This window comes from Notamacropus eugenii, chromosome Y (genome assembly GCF_028372415.1).
Source record: "Notamacropus eugenii isolate mMacEug1 chromosome Y, mMacEug1.pri_v2, whole genome shotgun sequence".
NCBI lineage: Eukaryota > Metazoa > Chordata > Mammalia > Diprotodontia > Macropodidae > Notamacropus > Notamacropus eugenii.
The window spans coordinates 12,226,332-12,251,572 of NC_092880.1; positions in this window are offsets into that span (position 1 = coordinate 12,226,332).

Sequence of the window (25,241 nt, forward strand, 5' to 3'; positions counted from 1 at the left end):
CCCTGATTGGTAACAATTTCCTATTTGTGAGGTGTAAATGATCACACCGAAAATTTAACAATTGGCTCCCAAGCCTGTTAGAGCTGGCTCCAGCACACTTTGCCTGATTGTGCCCCCTCTGCCTGGAGAAGTGGAATGTGAGAAAGGAACACAACACGGTGCTGACTTTTTCATTCTGACATCCTGGCCAGAGGCCAAGCTAAAGTAAATAACTTTCATTTGTATAAAAGGTCTGCAGTTCTCAAAGTATTTTCACAGATTTTTTTACTTTTTCTTTTTTTTTATGTTGAATTGATGCTTGTTGTTTTCTCAGTATAACCACGATCACTTTTTAGATATGGGGCAGAAGGGGATTTCTTTCAAGTCGGCAGGAATAGGTTGGACTAGAAGTCGGCTACGATCCCTTCAAAATCTCAGATTCTTTGATTCTGCCATTCATTTCAGGATATACGCCTTCCCCCGGCAACCCTTCCTTATAACAAAGAAAACCAGTTCATCAAAACAGACTGATCCAACAACTTCATCTGACAACATAGGAAACATCACATACCTAGAGTCCCCCAGCTGCCCAATGAAAGGATGCAGGTCACATCTTTCCCCCTCCTTTTTTCCTTGCTGCCTTTTATATTTTTACAATAATTTTTATTGATATCTTTTGTTTTTATATCACCTACACTTCCCAATGTTATCCTGCTCCCTCTGACTCCCAGAGAACCATCCCTGATAATAAAGAATAAAGGCTAGGATATGGATGGGGACTGGACCTATGACTGAATACTCATCAACATGTGAGTGACTTCACTCCTTCCTCCTACTCTCCTCGCAGAAGTCCAACATCTCTGGGAAATACAAAGAGATTTCAATTACTGAGGGACAAGTGACGAGCAATAATCTACCTCATTACTCATCCAAAATTAGCTCCAGTTCCTTGGCATTAAAACCATAGACTGTCAGTCATGACTCCCATCCTCTCCTCCCCAAATGTTCACTTAGTTTGGAACCTCTCCTGGTATTCTTTGTAGAATTCCTTTCCTTTTTCATGCACTTCAACATATCATTGTCTTAAGCTCCAATTATCTTCATGGTGGCCCGTTCGATCTTATTCCTTGTATATAATGCACAATGATGAGATGAGCAAGTATCTCAGGCAATGATGTTCCTCTTTGCTTCAAGCATGACTTGAAATCAACTCCACTGTCTCCTTGATTCGCCTCTCCATGGAAGAGCTGAGACTCCATCTATTGGACTCCATCTTTGACTTCTTGTTTTCTGGGTTCCTTTATAGTGAGTGAGCAAGTCACTATGAATTTGATTCTGTTCCTTCAGGAGTGCACTGACACATCAATAATTTAGCAAAGATTACAGTTTAAGATTTTGTTTGTATATAGTGCCAGGACAGTGTTCCCTTTTTCCTTCACTCTGGAATTATCTTCACAGAAGAGGATGTAACTTTCATAGAAGAGAGAGCAGTTTTAAGTTTCAACTGGTTTCATGACTCCAGTATTTATCACCTGATGGTGAGGTCACTAGTCAGGAGCTTCTCAGGACAGGAGGGGGAGGGCCTTGGACTTGTTCCCTTCTAAGAGTGACAGTTTACACTTGAACCAGTGCACCCCTGGAATGGCCTTCAAGGGCACGAGGTTACCTCCATATCAAGGTGTTTCAAGATGCGGAATAGTGACAATGAGATAATTCAAGATCGGCCAATTCACTTTTCTGATTTTGTAAAACAGAATGCAGGTACATCTGCTTACAAGGGGAGCAAGAGGTGAGATGAGAAGATCTGAATAGCCCCTTTGCACCTTAAAATCTATTAAACCCTAACAGGTCATATCACCTCTCTGAGACTCAGTTTCCTCATTTGTAAAATGCAACGTTAAGACTAGATATTATCTGAGGTCCTTTCTAACTCTTAATCTAGTTATCTTATTATCTCAGCAGGAGGGATACTTTGGAGGCTTAAAAACAAAATATCCCCTGATACATGGCATTCTATGATCAACAAACAATTGTCAAGCACTCCCTGTGTGCAGAGCCCTGTGCACTATGTAGGAAAAATCAGACAGCAAGGAGAAATACAAGAACTGGCTAATATGGGGGCTGGCAGTGACTGGTGGTGGAAGCAGAGCTGGGTTTCCATATTTTTCCTCCTATAATTTAAGTAGCTTTATGTGAATGGGAATCAAGTGAATAATTAATGGTCCCTTTGAACAAACGGCCAAGTAGAAATGCTGCACACAGCGACGATTTATAAATTGCCTTCTTGGGATGGAATGGCCCACGCAGACTGGGGGAGCTCCCAGAGAGACGCCTCCTGAATTCCTCCTCCCCATATTCTCCCAGTCTCAGCAGAATCAAAGAGTCACAGCTCCAGAAATCCAGCTGTTCCTGACACCTGGATGTCAAGTCGATAGCAATATGACAGCAGCGGTACAGTCATTTACCAAGAAGGGTCCAATTATGGCAGGAGAAATATTTATATTGCAAAGCATTCTCCAGTGGGGAGTGGGGACTGTTAATTAAACAGAAGAAACTCCCCTAGTCTCCTATTCCCCTAAGTATCTATCACTAAGAGAATAACTGTTCGTTTCTTTGTGGAATGTCTCAGTCCCACTGGTTCATTTGTCATGGGTATGCCCCTTATTGGCTGAAAATAGTTCTCTTTTCCTCACTCCATGCTAATATGACTTCTTGTCAGTTCCCTACCCCCTCTCTTGCCTTTGATAGAGGTTAGAGATGAATGGAGAGATGTAGAAGAGACAGGACACTGGGCATCAGGCAAGTTACTGCAAATACCCTCTGAAGGGCACTGAAGTGTGAGCAATAGAAACTGACTAGGGAAAGAACAAAGAAAATGAAAAAAAGTAAATGAATAGGACTTGAGTCCACCCAAAAATATAGAGAGAAGAGATTGTTGCAAAGGACCTAGATCTCCTATTCTATTTCCACTAACTTCTGACCCTATAAATGAGTGAGGTAGATAGGGCTCCAGAAAAAGTATGCTGAAGAAGACTGGTAGACCATAGATGCATTCCCAAGGCTGTGTCTAAGAGAGAAAACATACCCAGCCCCAATCCCTTGATGTTAACCATGGATAAGACATAACAAATTCAAGAATTCTTCCATTTGGGTCCTTGATATGGTAAAGAGGACCAGGGAAGTCACTCCCCCAAAGGGGGAATGGGCTACATCACATATACATATCTATATGTACACTTATATATGCACACATATATACACATACATATATGCATATATACATATAAACACATATACATACATATATACATAATACATGTGTATATACACATATATACACATACAACTGGTTCTTCCAGTTATAGGTTTGTAATCCTATGGGGAGAAAGTGAGGTATGTAGGATCAACCAATCAATAAGCATTTATTAAGCACTTACTATGTGCCAAGAACAAGGGTTAGGGGTACAAAGAAAGGGCTAGGGAATACAAATAAAAAGCAAAAACTGTCCCCACAAGGCATTTATGTTCTAATACAGCAGATAACATGCGCAAATCAGTACATAGAAGATAAGTACAGACTATATAGATGGCAGCCTTAGAGGGAAAGGAAAGGATATATTACTCGATTTCCTTAGAGGGAAAGGAATAACAACTCAGAGGACTGGGAAAGTGGCTATTGAGCTGTCATTTGGAGTACATAAAAATAATATCTGCATTGGTTCATTGTCTATGGCTCCTTTGAGCATAATGTGGTTTCCTTGTCTATCTTTTTTTTATGTGGTTAGTGTTTGTTTTTGCTTTACTTGATAGAATGGTTGCAACTCCTTCCTTCTTGGATTCATTATAGTAAATTTTGTTCAAACTAATCATTTTTGTTCTTTGTATGTCCTTCTTTTCAATTGTGTTTCTTGTAAGATTGTGGGGTTTTGTTTTCTCATCCACTCTGTAGCTCTTTTGTGTTTTATTGGATTGTTTAATCCATTGACAGTTAAAGTTGTGAAAATTAGGTTTATATTTTTCTCCAGTTATCTCTAATATTGTTTTGAGGTAGGGTTTTTTTTTTTTTTGAGAATTAGAAATTTTCATTCTTTTTCTACCAAAACAGGGCTGTGTCTTTTCAGATGTTTTAGCATAATCTATTTTTAAGGCGACACTATTCCCAGGGGTTCTTTTCTCATCACTCTCAAGCCAACTCCACTTTTACTTGTTACTCTTATCACTAGTTTTGGAGTTTTGCTTAATTTATTGATTCCTTTTGTCATCTAGTTATTTAATTCTTCCCCTCCATTTTTTCCTCTCAGTTAAGTAATCAAGTAATATATCCTTTCCTTTCCTTGCCTTCAACTTGTTTAGTTTGTTAGAAATTAACATTTTCCATTTTTGTCCTTTTTTCTAAATATGATTCTCCTCTCATTCTCTGTTAGTTGTTTTTCCTTTTCTTTCTGTCCTAGACATTTATTCTTCTATTCATTGGCCTCATACTTATTTGTTCCTTTTTTAGTCTCTGAATTCTTCGTGGAATTAGAGCTTCTGATATATCTTCTCTGGGTTCTCTCTTCTAAACAGTTTCCATATTATAGACCTATAAATCTTGCCCCCATCTTCCTTTTTCTGTTGCATCTTAGAAATGCCAATTCCTGCTGGCAATAGAGTGAAGTGTTACTTCATTAGAGGAATTTTCCTGTGTCTCTGATTGTGCAGTTCACAATGACCCTTTGTCCTCCCCATGATCATTTTTTCCCATTTGCATGAAATCTCTTCTCTGAATCCATGACTTCTGCTCTTTTGACTGTCGGTTGCCTTGAGGAAATCTGATTCCCCTTATCCTGAGGCAGGATGAACAGCGTCTCTAAGCACCTAACTCCTGTAGATTACACCTATTGTATGGTCCTCATCTCCATTTTTAGAATATTCTTTTTCTGCCATGAAAGTGTTCTTCATTGACACCCACTTCTCATCACTGAAATAATCTTTCCTCTTCTCTCTATCTTCTTCCCTTCCTTATTTTATGTGCCCTCCCATTTTGCAATTTAATCCCACAAAAATAAAAAAAAATTGATTCGTATGTAAATGGAGTATATTGTGAGATTTAGTCCATGGTGTTTCAAGCCTGTCTCTCTACTATCTCTTCTTTTTGATTTCCACTGTCAATCTTTTCTCCTTCTGTACTTTTAGAAAAAAATCTCTTAATGGTCTCTGCTGCTCTTTTGTTGGTGTTATCCTTGAATGGTGTATTTGTTTACCTTTCTTGGATTTCTGTTGTCTGAGGTGTTGGTAAAGCAAATAATTTGTTCAGGTCTAGTTTTCTTCAAAGACATTATTCAGATGCCTCTTTTTATTGAACGTCCATCTTTTTTGATTAATAGTTATGCTCAGGTTTGCAGGATATGTCACATTGGGAGGCATCATAAGTTCCTTTGCTCATTGGAAAACATTATTACATTCCTTCCTGCAGTTTCTGAATGGTGCCAAATCATCCTGAATTATTCAACACTCTTTTCCTTTATATTTGAAAGTCTTTCTCCTGGATATTTGCCGAATTTTTGTCACTGGAATTGTTTAACTTAACCACTATGTAACTTGGAGTTTACAATGTAGGGTGTTTTTCAGGAAGTGATCTGTGGATTCCTTCTATTGACACTTTCCCCCCATGTTCTGAAGTTTTGAGCAGTCTTTAAAATATGTTTTGCATTATGGCATTTTAGGGTTTTTTTATTTGTCATGTTCTTCTAGGAAACCTGTGATCTTTGATTTGTCCCTATACATTCTACCTTCAAGTTCAATATGCTTTGCTTCTATGGAGGTCATGTTTTCTTTTAATATTACCGGGTTTTGCTTCTCTTCTTACAGATTGTCCTGGAGAAAGCCTAAATTGCTTTTACACTTGCACATAATTCCTATTTTGGAGAAATTTTAGAGGTTATGAGGATTGGGGAAAGTGTCTAGTCTTCCATATTGTTGGTCACATTAACAAGAAGTCTTGAGTTGACAACATCTTAAAGGAAGCCAGGGATTCTAAAATTTGAAGGTTAGGAGGCAGAGTTTTCTAGGCATGGGACACAACCAATGCCAAAGCACAGAGACTAGAGATAGGACATTTTATTTAAGGATCAATAATTAGACCAGGATGGATGGACTACAGAGTACATGAGGAATATATAAGACTGGAAAAATAGGATGGGGCCAGACTTTGGAGAACTTTAAAAACTCATTATTTGATCCATGAGGCAATAAGGAATCACCAGGGTTTATTAATAGACTGGGGGTGGGACCATCCCAGTTTCTCAATGTCATTCTTAAAAGATGATACCCCAAGTCAAATGCAATCCTTTAGATGTGGTTTGTCCAGGGCAGGTTACAAAGTGATTATCACTTTCCTAGTCCTAGACTTTGTTCATCTCTTGGGTAGTCTAAAGTGACAATATCTATTTTGGGCTTCTATGAATCTATCTACCACCTAATTCCCTCCCGTTTATGCACATGGCTCCTCTCCCCAGCACCTAGTTTAAGGAGGAAAGTATCTGACATATTCATTTCTCCTCATCTAAATGAGACCAAATGTGTTCTCTCCCAGAAAGATGTAAGAGAAGGGACTACTTGCTGCTTCTCACACATGACACTCCATCTCCCATCTCCATGCCTTTGCATTAACTGTCTCCCTCTATACTTCCACCATGTCTGGATTCACCCCCTCTTTACATCTACCTCTTGGAATTCCTGGACTTTATCAAGACTCAGTTCAAGTGTTGCCTTCTACATAGAGCCTTTCCTGATCCCCTTAACTGTTAGTGTACTCCCTTCCCAACCTAGCTTGGATTCATAATTTCACCATATACTTATACATGGATTTGTCATCTCTATCAGAATGTAAGCTCCTCAAGGTCAGGAACTATCTTTATATTCCTAGCATTTAGCATAGTGTCTGGCACATGATAAACATTTAACAAATGCTTGTTGACTGATTGATAGGAAAGGTAGGTAAAGGTAGGATTGATAGGTAAAGAATGAAATATTAGTGGGAGAATACCAGGCATAGTGGAAGACCAGTGGGAGAGACATTTCTGGGCAAGGAGGAAACCCCCACACTCTACATGATGCCACTTCTCTCACCTCTGAAGAAGGCCAACAACTTACTTCTGTTTCTCAACCACCTCCTCTCAGAGGCCATAACAGATCTGGGAAGGAGCTTAGGGATCTTCTAGGATAATTTCCTCATTTTAAAGAGAGAGGAAAGTGAGGCTCCAAGAACAAGAGAATCCTCCAATATCAGATAGGCAAAATACAGAGCTGTAAGTCAAACCCAGGTTTTATGACTCCAAATTGTATGTTCTTTGGGCTTACTAGAGAAGGTAAGACTTGAACTGATCCCTAAAGGATGGCAGGGCTCACATAAATGGAGAGAAGGGCATTCTGGGATGGGAAATAGTATAAGAACAGTGCCTCAAACTTACTAGATTCTAATGAATGACTCTTGTAAAAAAAATTTAATTAAATGGATTTGAACAAAAGCCTGAAGGAAGAGAAGGCCAGGGTTAATTCAAAAGAGTCTAGTCTGGTAGGAGAAGAAGGTTCCTTTAGGTAGTAGCGGGAAGTAAGGTCTAGGCAGTATAACCTGCTCTTAAAAGGGAGTATGATATAGTGGAAAGGGCTCTTAATACTTAGGTTCAAATCTTGGCTCTGTGGTGTGGCATTTGGGGGCCGTCAGATCCCCTCTCTGCGCCTTAGTTTCCTCATCTATAAAATAAAGGGAGTGGACTAGCTGGCCTCCGAGGTCCCTGCCAGCTCTAAATCTATGTTCCCAGGAATTCCCATTTGCCATCTCCAAGCTGGCCTCCCAAACTCAGTGATTAACAGTTTTGCTGGGAGGAACAAGAGCCACTACCACCCCTCCTCTTTCTCCCTGTTTCTTTTCTCTTCCCCTTTTTCAAAGACTGAGCTGAGTTAATCAGATAAATTCCTCAGCCGGTAGCACCAACAATTTTTCTAAGGTTGAGTCTCCCCGGAGCGACTCATAATTACTCTAGATCAAGACATTAAAGCAAAGGGGGGGGGGGGAAGGGAAAAAAGAGATGTTTTTAATTAAAAAATTAATTTTTCTGACAGATCCACTGTTGGCTAACTTGCTGTGGTGCTTCATTCATCAATGGGAAAATCCCAGAAGATCCCTCTGGTCCTTGTTATGCCTCTAGGGGAGGAGGGCTTGGGGACCAGGGGCCCTCTTCTTGTGTCCTTCAAGGGTTTGGGACTCCATTACTTTCAGAGAAGAGGACCTGGAGCTCTTGGCTTTTCCTGTTCATTGCCTGAGAGACCCAGGCTCTGGAGGGCTGGAATGCTGGGTGGGCCTATGAGACAGTGGCAGGGGGAGGGGCAGACTTTGAAGATCGACTCACTGGGTCACAGTCAGGGCTGGTTAGGGGCCTAGTGGATTCACAGAATGTTACAGCTGGAATGTACTTTAGAAATTATTTAGTCCCTCTCCCATGTTATGGAAAAGGCCAGGAGAAATGAGTGACTCACCCCTGTTCGCAAGGCTAGTAATGGCCAGAGTTGGCCATTGAGCCTAAATTGAAGAGGTGGGGGGACGCAGCTGGTAGAAAGATCAGTGAGCTTGGAGTCATGGAATCTGAGTCTGAACCCCATGTCTCCCACTTCTTGGCTATTTGGTCTTACACAAATCGCTTCCCTTCTCTTGGGCCTGCTTCTTCCACTGTTGAACCAGATTATTCATAAGATCCCTTCTAGAGCTAGCAGAGATTATTTTTTTTACTATGCCATAGCTTCTCAGGGTCTCCCAGAACCTTAGAACTGAAAAGATGTGACGGAGAGTCCTAGAGTCTAGGACCTGGGATTCAGTTTCCAGATCTTGACAGTTACAAGATAGATAATATTGGGCAAATCACTTAACTTTTCTGGATCTCAGTTTCCTCACCTATTAAAAGTAGGTGAGTAATAATATCTTTCATGAGAAATTTTGTAAACCTTAAGCTGTGGTGCAAATATGAATTAGTATAATTGTCTAATCTAACTCCTCATTCAATCAACAGATATAACGTATAAGCAAGATTGTCTACACCCTGAAGTGCAGACCTCTTTGTTTGAATCCAGAAGGGAAAAGAGTATGATTGAGTTACTACATAACCAAACCATACCTCTGGAATTTCTGGAGTTCTCCATTCCAGAGGGTTCAGGTGACCCAAAGAAAAGCTAGACAAGGAGTATAAACAGGCTTCAGTACACCACCGTGATGATCTGTATGCAAGAACAATTGTAGAAGACATCATCAAAGAAATATAGGGCTCAAACTGGAGTTGGGCCAACCATTACAGTAAGAGTGAAGAATAACACATAGACAGTTTGGGTCTTACATTGGATTCTTTCAATCATTAAAAGAATCACAGGAAAGCCCCCTCCCCCTCTCTCATGCACCTGGCAGATCTTTCATAGAAGATCCATAGGATATAGATGTCAAGGATGACAGGCATGGAGGAGCTGAAATTTTCATTGGAAGGATTAGAATACTGAGGAGATCATAGAATGACCAAAGCATTGTTGCTACCAGCAAATGAAGACTGAGTGGCAGAGTAACCTTCCTAAGAGTATACAACTAGCTAGGAACAGAGCTCATTAGAATTCCCCTGACAAAAGACAAAAGAATCAAGGGTCCCTCAGTTAACAACCTGACCTTTCCATTGATGATGAGAAAGCCACATTCTATCTCTGAGGCTGCCCCTCCTGTACCCCTGTGATCAGACAATTAGACTAGATCAGGAAGCATGGTACAATGGAAAGGTCACTGGTTCTGGAGCCAGAGAATGTGGATTCCAGTCTAGCAGTTGGTTCTTGCTACCTGATTTAACATTGGGTATATCTCTTAGTCACTGATGGCCTCAGTTTCTTCATCTATAGAATAAGAGGGTTGGACTAGATGGCTTTAAGATTCCTTCTAGATCTAGAGGAGGAGGAGGAGGAGGATGGCTTAGATTCTTATGGCACCTACTATGTGCCAGGCACTCTATAAAAATTATCTCATTTGATCCTCATAACAATCCTGAGAAGTAGGTGCTATTATAATTTCCAATTTTACAGATGAAGAAACTGAGGCAAACAGGGTTAAGTGACTTGTCCAGGGTCACACAATTAGTAAGTGTCTGAAATCAAATTTAAAGTCATGTCTTCCTGACTCCAGGTCCAGCGTCTTACTCACTGTGCCACCTGATCCCCAAGGTCCCCTCTAGTTCAGATATCCTCTGAAATTCCCAGGTTAGTATTCATTTCACCACCCCACGCTTCCCCAAGTCCACACTCGGTGGGTGGAGAGGGAATTCCAAGCACCAGAGTAGTTCCAGACTAAAAACAAGAGTATTAAGTATGGCAGAATTTCCTCTCTCCTCCCCATGTCTGCAGTGAAAATGTGTGAATTTGCTTGCCCCGTTTGGAGGCTGATCAATGGCAAGCAGAGAAAAGCAGCAGTGGGAGATGCTGCTTAAACCACAGCTCCCTTGGGCCCCATAACTCAGCTCTATGGTAATAAAATGGCCAGGACTAAAAAAAACCCTATGAGACTCCAGAGAGTTCAGTCTCATCTCACTGGATTATAACCCTGTTATCTAACCCCCCAGGGCTTGTTCTGGCTCCTTCAGAACTGATGTGGGGAAATGAAAGCCTCACCAAGAAGCAGTGCACCGCAAAAGAGGAAAGGAAGACAGAGGAAAGAAACTGAGGGAGAATGAAAGGTGAGAGGCAGTGGTAGACATGAGATGGCATCTGGAGGGCACTCCCTGCCCCAAAAGTCTTGGCCTTTGGAGAAGGTCTCTCTGTGGAAAATTCAATTCCTCTGCTTTTTATGTTACACATATATGTGTGGATCTAGCTTCTGCATGACCCTAACTTTCTTCATCAATCAGTAATACAGTCAATAAACTTTTATTAAGCCCTATAATATGCCAGATGTTGTGCTAAGAACTGGTAATACAAATAAAAATCAAAAGGGGAAAGGGGCAAGAGTTTCTGCCCTCAAGGACCTTACCTTTTAATGGGGGAGGAAACAACATGTACAGTACATAACTAGATACATACAAAACATACAAAGTAGATGAAAAGTACTGAGGGAGGTGAAAGCATAGCGCTTGTGAGAAGGGGGTGGAAAAAGTCTCCTGCAGAGGGGGAGATTTGGGCTGAATGTTAAGGAAGTTAGGGAGACTAGGAGGCAGAGGTGAGGTAGCAGATCAATCCAAGCATGGGAGAATAGATATTCAGTGCAAAAGTACAAAGACGGGAGTCTCTTTACAGGGGAGTCATGAGGAACAGATGAAATAATGTAGTAAAGCCTTTTGCAAACCTTCAAGCTTTACATAAATGTGAGCTGTTATTCTTAATTAATAGATTAATACAATTTGACTTAACCTCCCTGGAGGCTCAGCTACTCTATGGAGAAGAGAGAAACTGTCCCCTGACCTTGGAGAGCTCCCAGGGGCGAGTTGGCAAACAGGATGCACATGCATGGAAATCTCGGGAAAGATTTCCTGTCATTTCTGTCTCTAATATCTCCCTGGTCTTCCCCCTTCTCACTATCCCCATGGCCCCAGCCCTACTTCAAGCTCCCATTACCACCTGCCAGGACTCTTAACACAGCCACCTTAAAGCTCTTCCTGCCTCTCTCTACTCTCTTCCCCGTTTAGTTGCATCCTTCCTACTGTGACCAGAATAATCTTTCTTTGCCATAAATCTGGTGATGTCCCTCTTCTGCTCTTCATCCTCCAGTGGCCTCCTAAGTCAAGTCTGAACTCTTCTGCCAGTCATTCAGAGCCCTCCACAATTTGGCATCAGAATTCTTTTCCAGCTCTGTCTCATCTAACTTCCTTCCACACTCTCTGTTCCAGGCAAATTGCACACTCTTGCCCCTGCACAGCTGTTGTATAGTGAAAAGAACAGTGGACTTGGAGTCAGAAGACCTTGGTGTTAGACTCTGGGGTCATCCAAGCTGAAGAGCAGACAGCTGTGTGAGGAAGGTCTGTGGGGATAGCCTGTAGCTCCTAATTATTTCTGCAAATTCCTTGGCTACTCAAAGAGTGTCAGTGTGCTCCTTGAGGCTGGTGTGGGGCTTGGCAGGCAGTGAAAGCTTTGGCTCCAGGGTGGTTTTGTGAGCCATTGTTTATTGAGGCAGAGGAGGGGGGCAAAAGAGAAAGATGAGATTGGAGCAGGAATATCGTGTTATAATAATAACCACCACCACGACAACAGCTAGCATTTATACAGAGCTTTTAGGATTGCAAAGCATTTTGTATGCCTTATATCTCTCACCTTCACAATAAGCTGTTGAAGTAGATTCTATTATCCCCATTTTACAGATGAGGAAACTGAGGCTGAGAGGTAAGTGATTTGCCCAGGGTTACACAGCTGGTGTCTGAGAGAGATTTTTAATTCAACTCTTCCTAACTCTAACACTGTCCACTACTCCACCTAGAATACAAGAGAGTGCCTGTGAGGAAGGAAGGGCATCCAAAAAAAGACCTTTAAGGCCAGTTTCATGTTCAGAATGACTGATAAGAGAGGTTTCCAACCATTTCTGTCTTGTGCCAGAATGTGGAAAGATGACTGAACTTAAAATAGAGAAAACCAGGGATCAAATCTTGCTTCTGTGACAAGTGGACTGTGGACAGGTCTCTTAAAACTTCTCAAGCCTCAGTATTTGCAACTATAAGATGGGGATAATGATACTGATCTCACAGGGCTGTTGAAAATATCTAGTAAAAGTAATAATATAAAGTACCATGTGAATGTCAATTTTTACTGGGATTAATAATTAGTGAGAGAAGGAGGAGTATGGATTCTTAGGTCTGATTCTGTGCTCACACTGAGACTTGCTTCATAGGTTCATGAGGCAGGGTGGGTTTGAGGATGGGGACCCCCTTCACATGCAGGTGGAAGGAAATATGACAGGGCCCTGAATCCCAGTGTGGAACCTCACAGAAAGATGTCAGCCTTTGGGGTGGTTGTGACAGCTAAGTCCTGGCTGATGTAGGGATGAAATTGGTCGTCCCTAATAGTCTCTGCATGGAAAAAGAGAGTAGGTGGGGAGGAGGCTAATTGCAAGTATGAGTAGTGAGTGACAAGAGTGAGAATGGATCTGGGTCCCTGGGTTCAAATCCCATCAGAATGGTTGAAGGGGCACAGCTTGACACAGAGAGAGAGAGAGAGAGAGAGAGAGAGAGAGAGAGAGAGAGAGAGAGAGAGAGAGAAGGAATAGGCTATAGTCCAAAAGAGGGGGTCCTTGCCCCATCTCTGGACCTCAGTTTTTTCTTCTACAAAATGACAGGATTGGAGTAGATGCTGTCTAAGGTCCTGTCTAGCTCTAACTCCAATGATCCTTACATTCTGGACATGTCTTGTATATGTATGTGTACAAAATAACTCCCTCATTAGAATCTATGCTCTTTGGAGGTGGGGCCTGGTGGTGCTTTTTCCTCTGTGTCCTCAGTTTGAACACAGTTCCTGGTTACCTAATAGGTGATTAATAAATTCTTCTCAGTTGCTTGATTGAGCCATCATACTGCCTTCTCCCACCATAGGATATTAGAGCTGGAAGGAACTCATAGGCTACCTAGTCCAACCTGAAGCCTTTTACAGATGAGTAAACTGAGGCCCAGAAAGGTGAATGACTTGCCAAAGTCACACAGCTCATCATTGGCTGAGCCAGGGATCAAATCCAGATTTCCTGATTCCGTGGCCAGTGCTGAATTCTCATTTGTGGCTTAGGTCTAGATGAGAGAAGGTTGGTTAGAGTCCAGCCAAGCGTGGCATTAGCAATCTGAGGTCCCAGGAAGAATGAGTTATCCTAGGCTGATGAAGAGTCAGGCTGGAAATTCTGTCACCTTGGCAGGCTCCTGCCAGAAGGCATAGTGGTTCTCAGGGATTTCATAGCATAGAGCTAACCCATCCCTGCCCTTGCTCCCAATTTCTAGGCAGTCATAAGGCTGCAGAGAGGCAGCTGGGACCTGCCTTCCTAGCTCGAAGTGGAATTCTCTCGCCCTGGCATGCTAATCCCTAGGCCTGACATCTGCCAATCAGCTGAGAATCATCTAGAATGCCCCCAACACTGGTCCTGTCCAGCCTTTGGGGCTTCCAGAAGGGAATTTGTTCTGTTAATTGAATGAAAACGATTTCTTACAGAATTTGACTAAGAAAAGACCCCTTGAATGCTTAGCTGTCTGGCTGGCAGTGATTGTGAATTATTACTACTATTAGTAATAATCATGGTGTATGTTCCCTTGATATGTGCCAATAAAAGACAAGTCCCTGGATTGTTTATTATTAATAATAATTATTAATTTCTGAGTCATCTGATGTAGGATTTAACACTGGAGGGCACCTCAGAGATCAGCTAGACCAACCCCCTTATTTTACAGATGAGGAGATGGTAGGAAGTAGAGGGAAGAGCCCTGGGTTTGGATTAGAAGATGAGGGTTCAAATTTGGGAAATCTTTACCAGCCCCCAGCCCCCAAGCCACTAGAGCCTTCCCTGCTCATGTTAGCTTCCATTCATTCTCTATAGAGCTAGTATATCCCTAGTTATGGAGATGTTGTCTTCCCATTAGAATGGAAGATCCTTGAGAGCAGGCGTTATCTTTCCCTTTGCATGTGTATTTCTAATGCTTGGCACAGTGGCTGGCATATACCAAGAACTTATAAATACTTCTTGACTTGACTTGATGTGACTTGGTTAACCCAAATTAATCTCTGAAGCCAATCTTGGAGTGGGGATGACCTTAGAATCTATGCCACCATTTTTGACTAAAATTTCCATGGGTCCCTTTCACCCCCATTGCCAGAGACAAACATCCAAAGAAGAAGAAGGGGAGATCGGTCTGATATATGGGGTAAGAACTGAGGTCATTAATTCGTTTTGCAACTTTGGGCAAGACCTTTACTCAATCAATCAAAATGCATTTCTTATAGTGGAAGACACTACACTAGGTACTGATGACACAAAGATAGAAACAAAGCCCTCTTTGAATCCCATTCTTTACCTCTCTGAACCTCAGTTTCCTCACCCCCTAAAACTGGGATATTAAAACGTGCTCTCTCCCCACAGTGAGGATCAAGTGAGATAATTAATAGAGAAGGATCTTGAAAAATAGACAGAACTATACAAACATTCAATTCAATTCAACAAGATTTTGTTAAGTACCTACTATGTACCAGGCATTGTTCTATGTGCTGGGCATACAAAGATAAAAATCAAATAGTTCCTACCCTCAAGAAGCTTACTGCCATTGGGGAATCAATATATATGCAAATAAATATAAGATTATTGGTGGGGATAGAACCAGGGAGATTCATTTCAACAACACTATCCTCTAAGCTCCATTCTCTTGTCTTCTTGTGATGTCTGCATTCAGGTCTTGCCCAACTCTAGCCCTCAGTTATTTCTGTCATCCAGTCATTCTACTCCTATTCTGCTCAGAGATAGGAGGAGTTATGCAACTGAGCTGTTTGGATACACTACAGATCTAACCTCAACTAGGTCTTCACTACAGCAAAGCAATCCTTTTACTCCTCACTAATTGTTTGTCATCTTACTCCTAGGAAAAAAACTTTCTACACTCATTGCTGCTCCTCTCATTCCTTACTTTTTAGCCATAAATTAAACCCACATATTACAGGTGAGTAAATTGAGACTCAGAGAGGTTGACTATCTGGCTTCCAACTTCATCAACAACTGAAACTTCCCTCTCCAAAGTTACCAATAATCTCTTAATTGACAAATCTGATTGTCCTTTCTCCATCTCCATCCTCTTTGACCATTCTGCAACATTTGACATGGTTGGTCACCATTTCGTCCTTTCTCCTCTGGGTTTCAATGACGCTGCTCTCTCCTAGTTTTTCCTTCTACCTCTCTGACCACTGTTTTTCACTCTCCTTTGCTGGATCTTCATGTCACATCCACTAACTGTGGTTCCTCTTCTCTTTCTTCTAGATACTCTTTGACCTCATCAACTCCCATGGGCTTAATTATTATCTGCATGCAAATAATTCACAGACCTATTTATTAACCCTCACCTCTTTCCTGTGTTGCTTCACCAACTAACTAGCAGACCTTTCAAAGAAAATGTCTCATAGGCATTGCAAACTCAACAAGTCCAAAATAGAACTCATTACCTCCCCCCCAAAAAACCTCTTCTTTTCTAAATTTCCTTATTTCTTTCAAGGGCATCATCATTCTCCCTGGTCTGCAACCTTGGTGCTTTATGTTTTATTCTCAGTCATCCCACATATTCATTCATTGAAATCTTGTCATTTCTACCTCCTGCTTTAAAAGTCATCTCTCCCATTCAATCCCTTCCCACTACTCACATGGCCTCCATCCAAGTGCATCCCCTAATCACCTCCCTATTGGAATGTTGCACTAGTTTCCCCTGCTTCTGGTCTCTCTCCCTCTTCGGTCCATCCTCCACATAACTGCCTTATGTATATATCTCCCATGTCACTACCCTACTTAAACTCCAGGGGCTCCCTATTCCCTCTAGGATAAAAATTTGATCTCCTGTGTTTGGCATTTAAAATCCTTCACAGTTCAGCCCCAAAACACTTTTGTAGCCTCATCACAAATATCTCTCCTTCCCATACTCTGTGGTCCAGCCAAACTGGAGTTCTTACTATTTCTCACACATGAAGCTTCATTTCCCACCTCCATGCCTTTTCTCTGGCTGTTCCCCATGACTAAAATGCCCTCCCTCCTCACCACCCTCTTAAAATCCTTTGTTTCCTTTAAGACTCAGCTCAAGACTCACCTTCTACATGAAATCTTCTCAGACTTCTCACCTACACCCTCACTCCTGTGTCATCCCTCCCAAAACAATCGTGTATGTATTTCCCATATATCCTATATATTCTAACATATTATCTCCCTAAATAGGAAAAAAGTTCCTTGAGATGCTGAATGGCTTCATCTTGACTTTGCATTAGATCTGTGAGTTACCTGGGTAGCACAGAGCCTGACACTTTAGTAAGGGCTGAATAAACATCTGTGGATCTGATAGCTTGATACATCAGGACAGGTTTTATGTAGGATCATAGATGCAGAGCTGTAAGGGACCTCAGAGGGCATCTTTCCAGTCCCCTTACTTCACATAAAAGGAAACTGAGGCTCTAGGGATATTAAGTGACTTGGTCCAAGTCACACAGAGAGTAAGCATCAGAGACAGGAAGTGAACCCAGGACCTCTGATGCCAGAAGGAGTAGATTTTTTTCCTTGTACCATGCTGAGGGTGTACTTAAGCTTTATGTAATCTGAATTAAACCAGGGGTTCTCAAGAGAGGATGTGAGGAGGAAATGCATTCTAGGTTCAGGTGACAACCTATGTAAAGGCACAGAGATCGACGACAAATTAATTGATAGTGAAATACACCTCTTGGTTCTTAGAGGTGTCGGAGTACAGGTGCATAGCAAAGCAAAGATTTGCAGACGCAACCAAGGTGTTGATTTGTATTCCTTGAATGATATCACCCTCTCTCCAGGTCTAAATTTATTCTTCTGTAAATGGAATAATAATTGTGTATAATAATGGCATTACAAGGTTGCATCAAATAAATAATGTTTGCAGAGCATTTCAATATTGGAAAAGTGCTTATATAGGTCAGTTATTATTTTTCCCGAAATATTTGTATTTAGTTCATTAACTATTCCTCAATTACATGATAAACATTTTAACATTTTTTTTAATATTGAGGTTCAATTTTTCTCTGTCCCTTTCCCCTCCTTGAGAAAGCAAGCAATTTTATTTCGATTATACACATGAGGTCATTTCATTTTTGTTCAATCATTCCAGTCCATGTCTAACTCTTTATGACCCCACTTGATGCTGGGGTAATTTGCCATTTCTTCCTCTAGCTCATTTTACAGATGAGGAAACTAAGGCAAACAGGGTTAAGTGACTTGTCCAGAGTCACACAGCTAGTAAGTGTCTGAGATTGAACTCAGAAAGACAAGCCTTCCTGACTCCAGCCCAGTACCCTGTGCACTATGGCACCACCTAGCTCCCACATGTGAATTCATGCAAAACATATTTCCATATTAGTCATGTTGCAAAAGAAAATGCAGAAGTCAGTTATTATTATCATCACTCAAAATAGGTCAAGCTCATCTTCTTTCTTGGTCTTACATTTTTGAATGATATCCTTTCTACCACTCCTGCAAAATTTCTCATTTGTAATATACTTCAGCCTGTTTACAATCTCCATGCCCCCTTGGGTCCTCCTCAATTCATTTCCTCAGAGACTGTCATGATCCTTGATTTACTGGCAGATAACATGAGGTGAAAAAAGTTGGCATTTATACAGCTCTATAAGGTTTGCAAGGCTTTCCACAAACATCATATAATCTGATCTTCATAACAATACCGTGAGGTTGATGTGGCATATTTTATCTCCATCTCACAGATGGAGGCTCAGAGACACGGCTCATCATGACTTGCCCAAATCACGGAGAAAGGATTTGAACCCAACTTTCTCCTGATACCATGTTCAGCACCCTTTTCACAGACCTCTGTCTGTTGCCCCATGCCAGCCTGGGCTAGAAAAAAAAATGACTTATTTCTTGGATTTCCTGATCAGGACTCAGTCTGATGCGTTTTCTAGGTCTTTGTGTCGTAGTGGTGGTGAAGAGGAGCTGAGTTGCCTCGTCCTAAGCTGCTGTCTTAACTGGTCTCTTCCCATCCTGCTTCCCACCCCCTTCTGCATGAGACCTTTCCCACTGCTGAGAATCTCCCTCTCTAATGACCTTATATGAATCTTGCATTTATTCTGTGTACACCTTTATATGAAGGTGTCATCCCCTCTCTTAGACTGTGGAAGGTTCTTGAGAGGAGGGATTCTTTCTTTTCTTTCTTTTTTCTTCCTTCCTTTGTTTCTTCCTTCTTTCCTTTCTTTCATTTTTTCTTTTCTCCATCCTTCCTTCTTTCTTTCCTTTTCTCTTTCATTTTTTCTTCCTTCCTTCTTTCTTTCCTTCATATTTGCAACACCTAGTACAGTGTCTGGCACATAGTAGGTACTTAATAAATGTCTATTGAATTGACACTGCACTGCCTTTATATAATCCTCTGGCCCTAACTATTCTGCTGTTCATTAGGTGGAGGTTCCGGGGATGGAGAGGCATGGAAGGTAATGGGCTGAAACATGCATGAGAGAAGGACTGAGAAAAGGAAAATGCAGGAAGAGTCTTGGAAAAGGTCCCTTTTGTTGCAGCTAGTTGGCAGGGGGTGTGCTGCGCTGGGCCCAAGGGTATGCAGATCTGCCTCTTCAATGAAGTTACCCAGAAGCAGATGAGACAGAGAGCTGGTGACTACAGCCTAGGAGCCAGGCCAACCTTCCCAGTCACAATTCCATGGATTCAGAGCCCAGGCTTCACATTCTGTGTCACCATGCAAGAGAAGGAGGAGGGGCGCGAGGGTCACTGCCTGGAGCAGGCCTGGCCACTGATCTCCAGCTCAGCCAGCTGGGCTCTGAGCCAGGTGCTCTGCTGCATGATGGACCCTCCTCTCAGACCCCACATAGTATTAAGGGCATTTGCAGGCTCCAGCCACCATTGATGGCCCACTCCTCAGATCTCTTATCTAAAGCACTTTAGAGCCTCAGCCACTCACAGGACAACCCAACATCAGGGAGGCAATGCAGAGAATACAGAGGTCATCAATGGCCCCAGTCCCCTACATGTGCTATCTTTCCTTATGAGGGGTAGCTGGTGGCACCATTGTGCCCAGAGCACTGGACTTGGACTCAGATCAAATTTGGCCTCAGACACTTACTAGCTATCTGACCCTGGGCAAGTCACTTAGCCTCTATTTGCCTCAGTTTCCTTAACTGTAAAATGGGGATAAAAATAGCACCTACAGTCTTCATGAGGATCAAATGAAACATTTGTAAAGCACTTGGCACAGTGCCTGCAACATAGTAGGTGCTTCATAAATGTCTATTCCCTTCACTTCCATTAGAGTTTAAGTCCATTCTCCAATTGATAAATGGTCAAAGGATATGAACAGGCAGTTTTCAGAGGAAGAAATTAAAGATATCTATAATCATATGAAAAAATGCTCTAAATCACTTTTGATTAGAGAGATGCAAATCAAAACAACTCTGAGGTACCACATCATACCTGTCATATTGGCAAACATGACAGAACAGGAAAATGATAAATGTTGGAGAGGATGTGGGAGAGTTGGAACACTAATTCATTGTTGGTGGAGCTGGGAGCTCACCCAACCATTCTGGAGAGCAATTTGGAACTATGCCCAAAGGGCTACAAAAATGTGCATACCCTTTGACCCAGCAATATCACTACTAGGACTGTATCCCCAAGAGATCATAAAAATGGGAAAGGGTCCCACATGTACAAAGATATTTGTAGCAGCACTCTTTGTAGTTGCCAAAAACTGGAAATCAAGGAGATGCCCATCAATTGGGGAATGGCTGAATAAATTATGGTATGTGAATGTAATGGAATACTACTGTGCTGTAAGAAATGATAAACAGGAAGACTTTAGAGAGGCCTGGAAAGACTTATATGACCTGATGCTGAGCGAAAGGAGCAGAACTAGAACTCTGTGCACAGCAACGACCACAGTGTGTGAGAGTTTTTTTCTGGTAGACTTGGAACTTCTTAATAACACAAGAACTTAAAAAAAAAATCCCAATGGTTTTGTAAGGCAAAATGCCTTCCACACTCAGAGAAAGAAATACGGAAGTCATTCGCAGATTGTAGCAGATCGTGTGTGTGTGTGTGTGTGTGTGTGTGTGTATTATGTTTTGATTTGTTATATGATTTCTTCCATTTATTTTAGTTCGCCTACACAGCATGACTATAGTGAAAACGTATTCAATAAGAAAGTATATGTAGATCCTATATAGAATTGTATGCCATCTTGGGGAGGGAGGAAGGTGGGGGGGAGGTGGGGGGGTGTTAAAAATCTAAGTTTTATGGTAGTGATTATAGAACATTAAGAAAAATAAGATAATAAAAAAAATTTTTTAAAAAGAATTTAAGTCCATTGAGTTTAGAGACAGTCCTACTTTTGTGTCTGGACCCTCAATACTTAGTACAGTCCTTTAGAACACAGTAGGCACATAATAAAAGCTTTTCATTGACTCATTCATTCATTCATCTATGTGCCTGAGCAGAGTTTAGCCATAAAACAGCATTGACTGACATTTAGTGGGCTTTTTATTGGAAAATGGGAAATTCGCCACTTCCCAAGACAACTCATTCCATTTCTAGATAGTTCTGATCAATCATTAGGAATTGTTTTCCCAATCTGCTTCTTGGAACTGTTCACCCTTTGCTCTCTCTGGGGCCAGGCTAAATAAGCCTAATGGTCGTTCATAGGTGAGCCTTTCAAACATCTGAAGATCGTTAATATGTACGTCACTATCCCATCCCACAACCAGGCTAAATATTTTCATTTTCTTCCCCCAATCCCTGAACTGACAGCATGGTGTCCAGTCTCCTCTTCATACTAATCACCCGTCTCTGGCCCCTCTTCAGTCTGTCACTTACTTATTAAGTCATCACACACAGAATGGAGCACAATAGTCCAGGTGTAGACTGACCAGCACAGAGGACATTCACCTTTACTTCAGCATAATATTTTTATTAATGTAGCCTGAAATCATGATTTCTCTCTACCCTGTCCCGTGGTTGACTATTATTGCCTACTGGAACTCCCAAGTCTTTTTCATGTGACTTTTGTGTAGCTGCCATAGCTTTACACACACACACATACACACACACACACACACCAATTCTGTATTTGTGTAGTTCATTTTTAGGAAAGGTAAGGCTTTCTAATAGTCTTGGGATCTAGAAAGTCAGACAGGCCAGTAAAGTTATGTGACACCATGGGGGTTATCCATGCTGAAGGAAAGGCTACCCCAGATTCAAGGCATTCTTCAGTCCAGACTCCTAAAATTACAGCTCCCAAGACTCTATCAATGTGTTTGCCTTCTCTAGTGAGCAAAGGGGACATAATTAGTACAAAACTAAGGCATTTACTGAAATGATATCATTAAAAAAAGCAACAAAACATGTTCCCCATAAACTTAGGGAACAACCTCCCATAAATAAACCTAGCAGGTCAGGTAGGCCCACAAAGAGGTCAAAAGTAGACAGACAGACATTTAGGGGACTTCTGTAGCCCTGGTTTACTGGGGGGGGTGGGGCAGGAGGGAGATGCATGCATGGAAAACACATGGCCAAGGCTTTATGAACAAGGACCAGCGCCTGTTTTCTCATCAAGGCAGATCTGATTGGTTCATCTCTAACATCAAAAGGAGAGACTTGGCCTTATCCAGTGAAGGTTTTATAGCAAGGGTCATGGAGGATTCTAATGAAGGGGCATAGCAGGAGGAAGGGGTGTGTCTAGAGTCGAGGCAGTCTGCTTGAATAAGGACTGGGCCTTCAGAAGTACATCTATTATATTTTACTTTATTAGACTTATTCATTCAGCAGATATCTGGTGAGCTACCAGCTGCTTCACTCCAGATGAGGCACTTCTAGGAAGACAGAAGAAAATGTAGTCCCAGGTGTTGGGACTTATAGATTGGTTTCATTTGTTTCGTTTTTGAGACTAGAGCTCCCTATCTCACTCAGGCTAGCAGCCTAGCAACCCCTCATTCCTCCTACTAATGGACATGGAAACTAACCTGCTCCAGTTTTTATGACCTGGACATACCAATGCCAGATTTAGTAAGGAAATCTGATCTAATCAGAACTCCTGAATTCAAGGGATCCACAAACCTCACCCTCCCCAGCAGAAGAGACCGCAGGGCATGTACCCAACACCACAGACTCAAGGAGACAAAACTAAAACCTATAAAAAAAATTAAATCATACTATGAGATAATATTGTTAAAAGAAGTTGCAAGACTTTGTTAATCATTAATTAATTCATTAATTAATCATTGTGTTGGAGTTCAGAGAAAATATCAGGGTGGGCTAAAATAGACTGATCCCAAAACTTCAAATAAATAAGTTTGATATGAATAATCAAAAATTCTAAAATGGTTTATCAAATAAATGGAAAGAAATGAGTAATCATTAATGAACATGGGTTCACTAAGAATAAGTCAGTAAGGCATTTGACAAAGGCTCTCATGATATCCTATAACCAGAAAATCCAGGGAGGTAGATGAACTCCCCCCGAGAGTGAATGAAGATGACATTGTATTTCCCATCTCCATGTCTGCATAGACTGTCCCTCTTGCATGGAATGCTCTTCAGAGTCCCTAAGTCCCTTCATGTCTCAGCCCAAGGGCCATCTCTTATAAAAACTTCTCCTGGTACCTCTATGGCTGGTGACCTCCCATAATATTGATCTAGATATTTTGTATTTATTTATCTGTGTACATAAATGCAGAGGATCATAGATTTAGAGCAAAAAGGTATCTCATTATTGCTTCCCCTTGAGAGAATGTAAGTTTCCTGATGGCAAAAATAATTTCAGTTTTGTTTTTGTACCCCAGGTGCTTGGCATTACCTCAAGAAGTAAGAAATATTTGTTGAGTTGAATTGCGGAATGTCTACCCAGGAGTATGCAGCAGGGCTCTGTACTTTTGAGAGTTCATGATGTGCAAGACCCCAGTGGCACAATGATTAATGTTCATGTGATGCAAAATGGGAAATCCATAGCTATTACCATGGATGTCAAAAATCAGAATCCCAAAAGATCTCAACATTCTAGAATGATGGGTCCCAGTCAATACACCAATATTCCAAGGGTCTGTCATTTTATCAGCATCAAACCCTTTCTACAAAACTGCACGTTGGAGATAATCTTTGAGTGATTTCATGGCTAAAAAACGTCATTGCCCTGTGGCCAGCCTGGTGACGAGCTTCTCTGAATGGGCCAAACTTAGTCCTTCTTCCATGGATATACTTTCCCTCCCTAGGTCCATGTTTAAAACCTTTCAGCTTTGATGGGACCTGCTTGGATTCTGCTGTAATAGACCAGGGTCAGTCCATGTCATGATAGACACTGGAGAAGAACTTTAGTGAAGGGCAAAATGAAATTTAATAGGCATAAATTCATCTGGTTCAAAAAATAATAACTGTTGAAACCCAGGGTTCAGTAGACAGAAGTTAAAGTGAGCAAGGTTTAGGGTGGGGATTAGTGGAGGGCAAGCTCAATATAAATTTACACTATGAGGTGCCAGATAAACAAATATGATTTTCCTTCAATGCTTCAATGGTTTTGGTATCTCACTGATGAGAATACACTCTTTGAAGATGAAGATGGCAACTCAGCCCTTCCCAACTTGGCCCCTTGCTACCTTTCCAGTCTTTTTACACTTTACCACCTTTCTCTACCATCAAGCTATGTTAGCCCACATGTGCTTTATCCATGACAGACACTCTTTCTCCAGACTCTGTACCTTTGCTCTGGCTGTGCCCCATGCCTAGACTGCTCTTCCTTCTCACCTTTGACTCCTAGTCCTCCTGGCTCCCTTCAAAAGTTAGCTCCAATCCTACGTTCTCCAAGAGGCATTTCTTCTTCTCCCAGTATCTTCCCTCTAAAATTGTCTTCCATTTACTCTATATAACTTACATATATATACAATTATTGGCACATTGTGTCTTTTATTAGAATATACACTTCCTGAGGTCAGGAACTGTGCTCTTGCCTTTCTTTGAATCCCCAGAGCTTAGCTCAATTCCTAGCACATAGGATGAATCATCCTAGGTGACTCTTGTCACCTTCTCCCATAAAACCTCCAAAGATACTGAGAGTCTTCCCTCGGGAGACAGACAGGGTGTCTACCATTTACCTCTTGCTTACTTTATGCAGAGTCCCTCTCCTGTTCTCTGGTCATGTCTTTCTCTGGATGTTCTATCCCTTGTCCCACACAATTTTGAGCATATGTCACAGCCTTCTTGCACCAACCATGGGCCTCTCCAGTGCCTTTTGGAAGATCTAAAAACTTTCATTCTTTGGAGACTAGTTTTTCATGACTTACACTATGTTGCCTCCTTCAAAGTGAGAACCTGAAAAGACCTTAGCTTAAAGGAGCCACGGTCTCCCACTGCATCCTGGGCCATCTCCAGTAGTCCTGATCACTAGACCCAGATGACTCTGAAGGAAAAAATGAGGCTGTTGACCTTGCACAGACCTCCCTCACTCAAATCAAGGTCAGTTGCAAGTCATGTCACCTTCTCCTTGATGTCATGGTCCTCTTCAAGAACTAAGCACTATGAATTATAGTATTACCGAAGAATA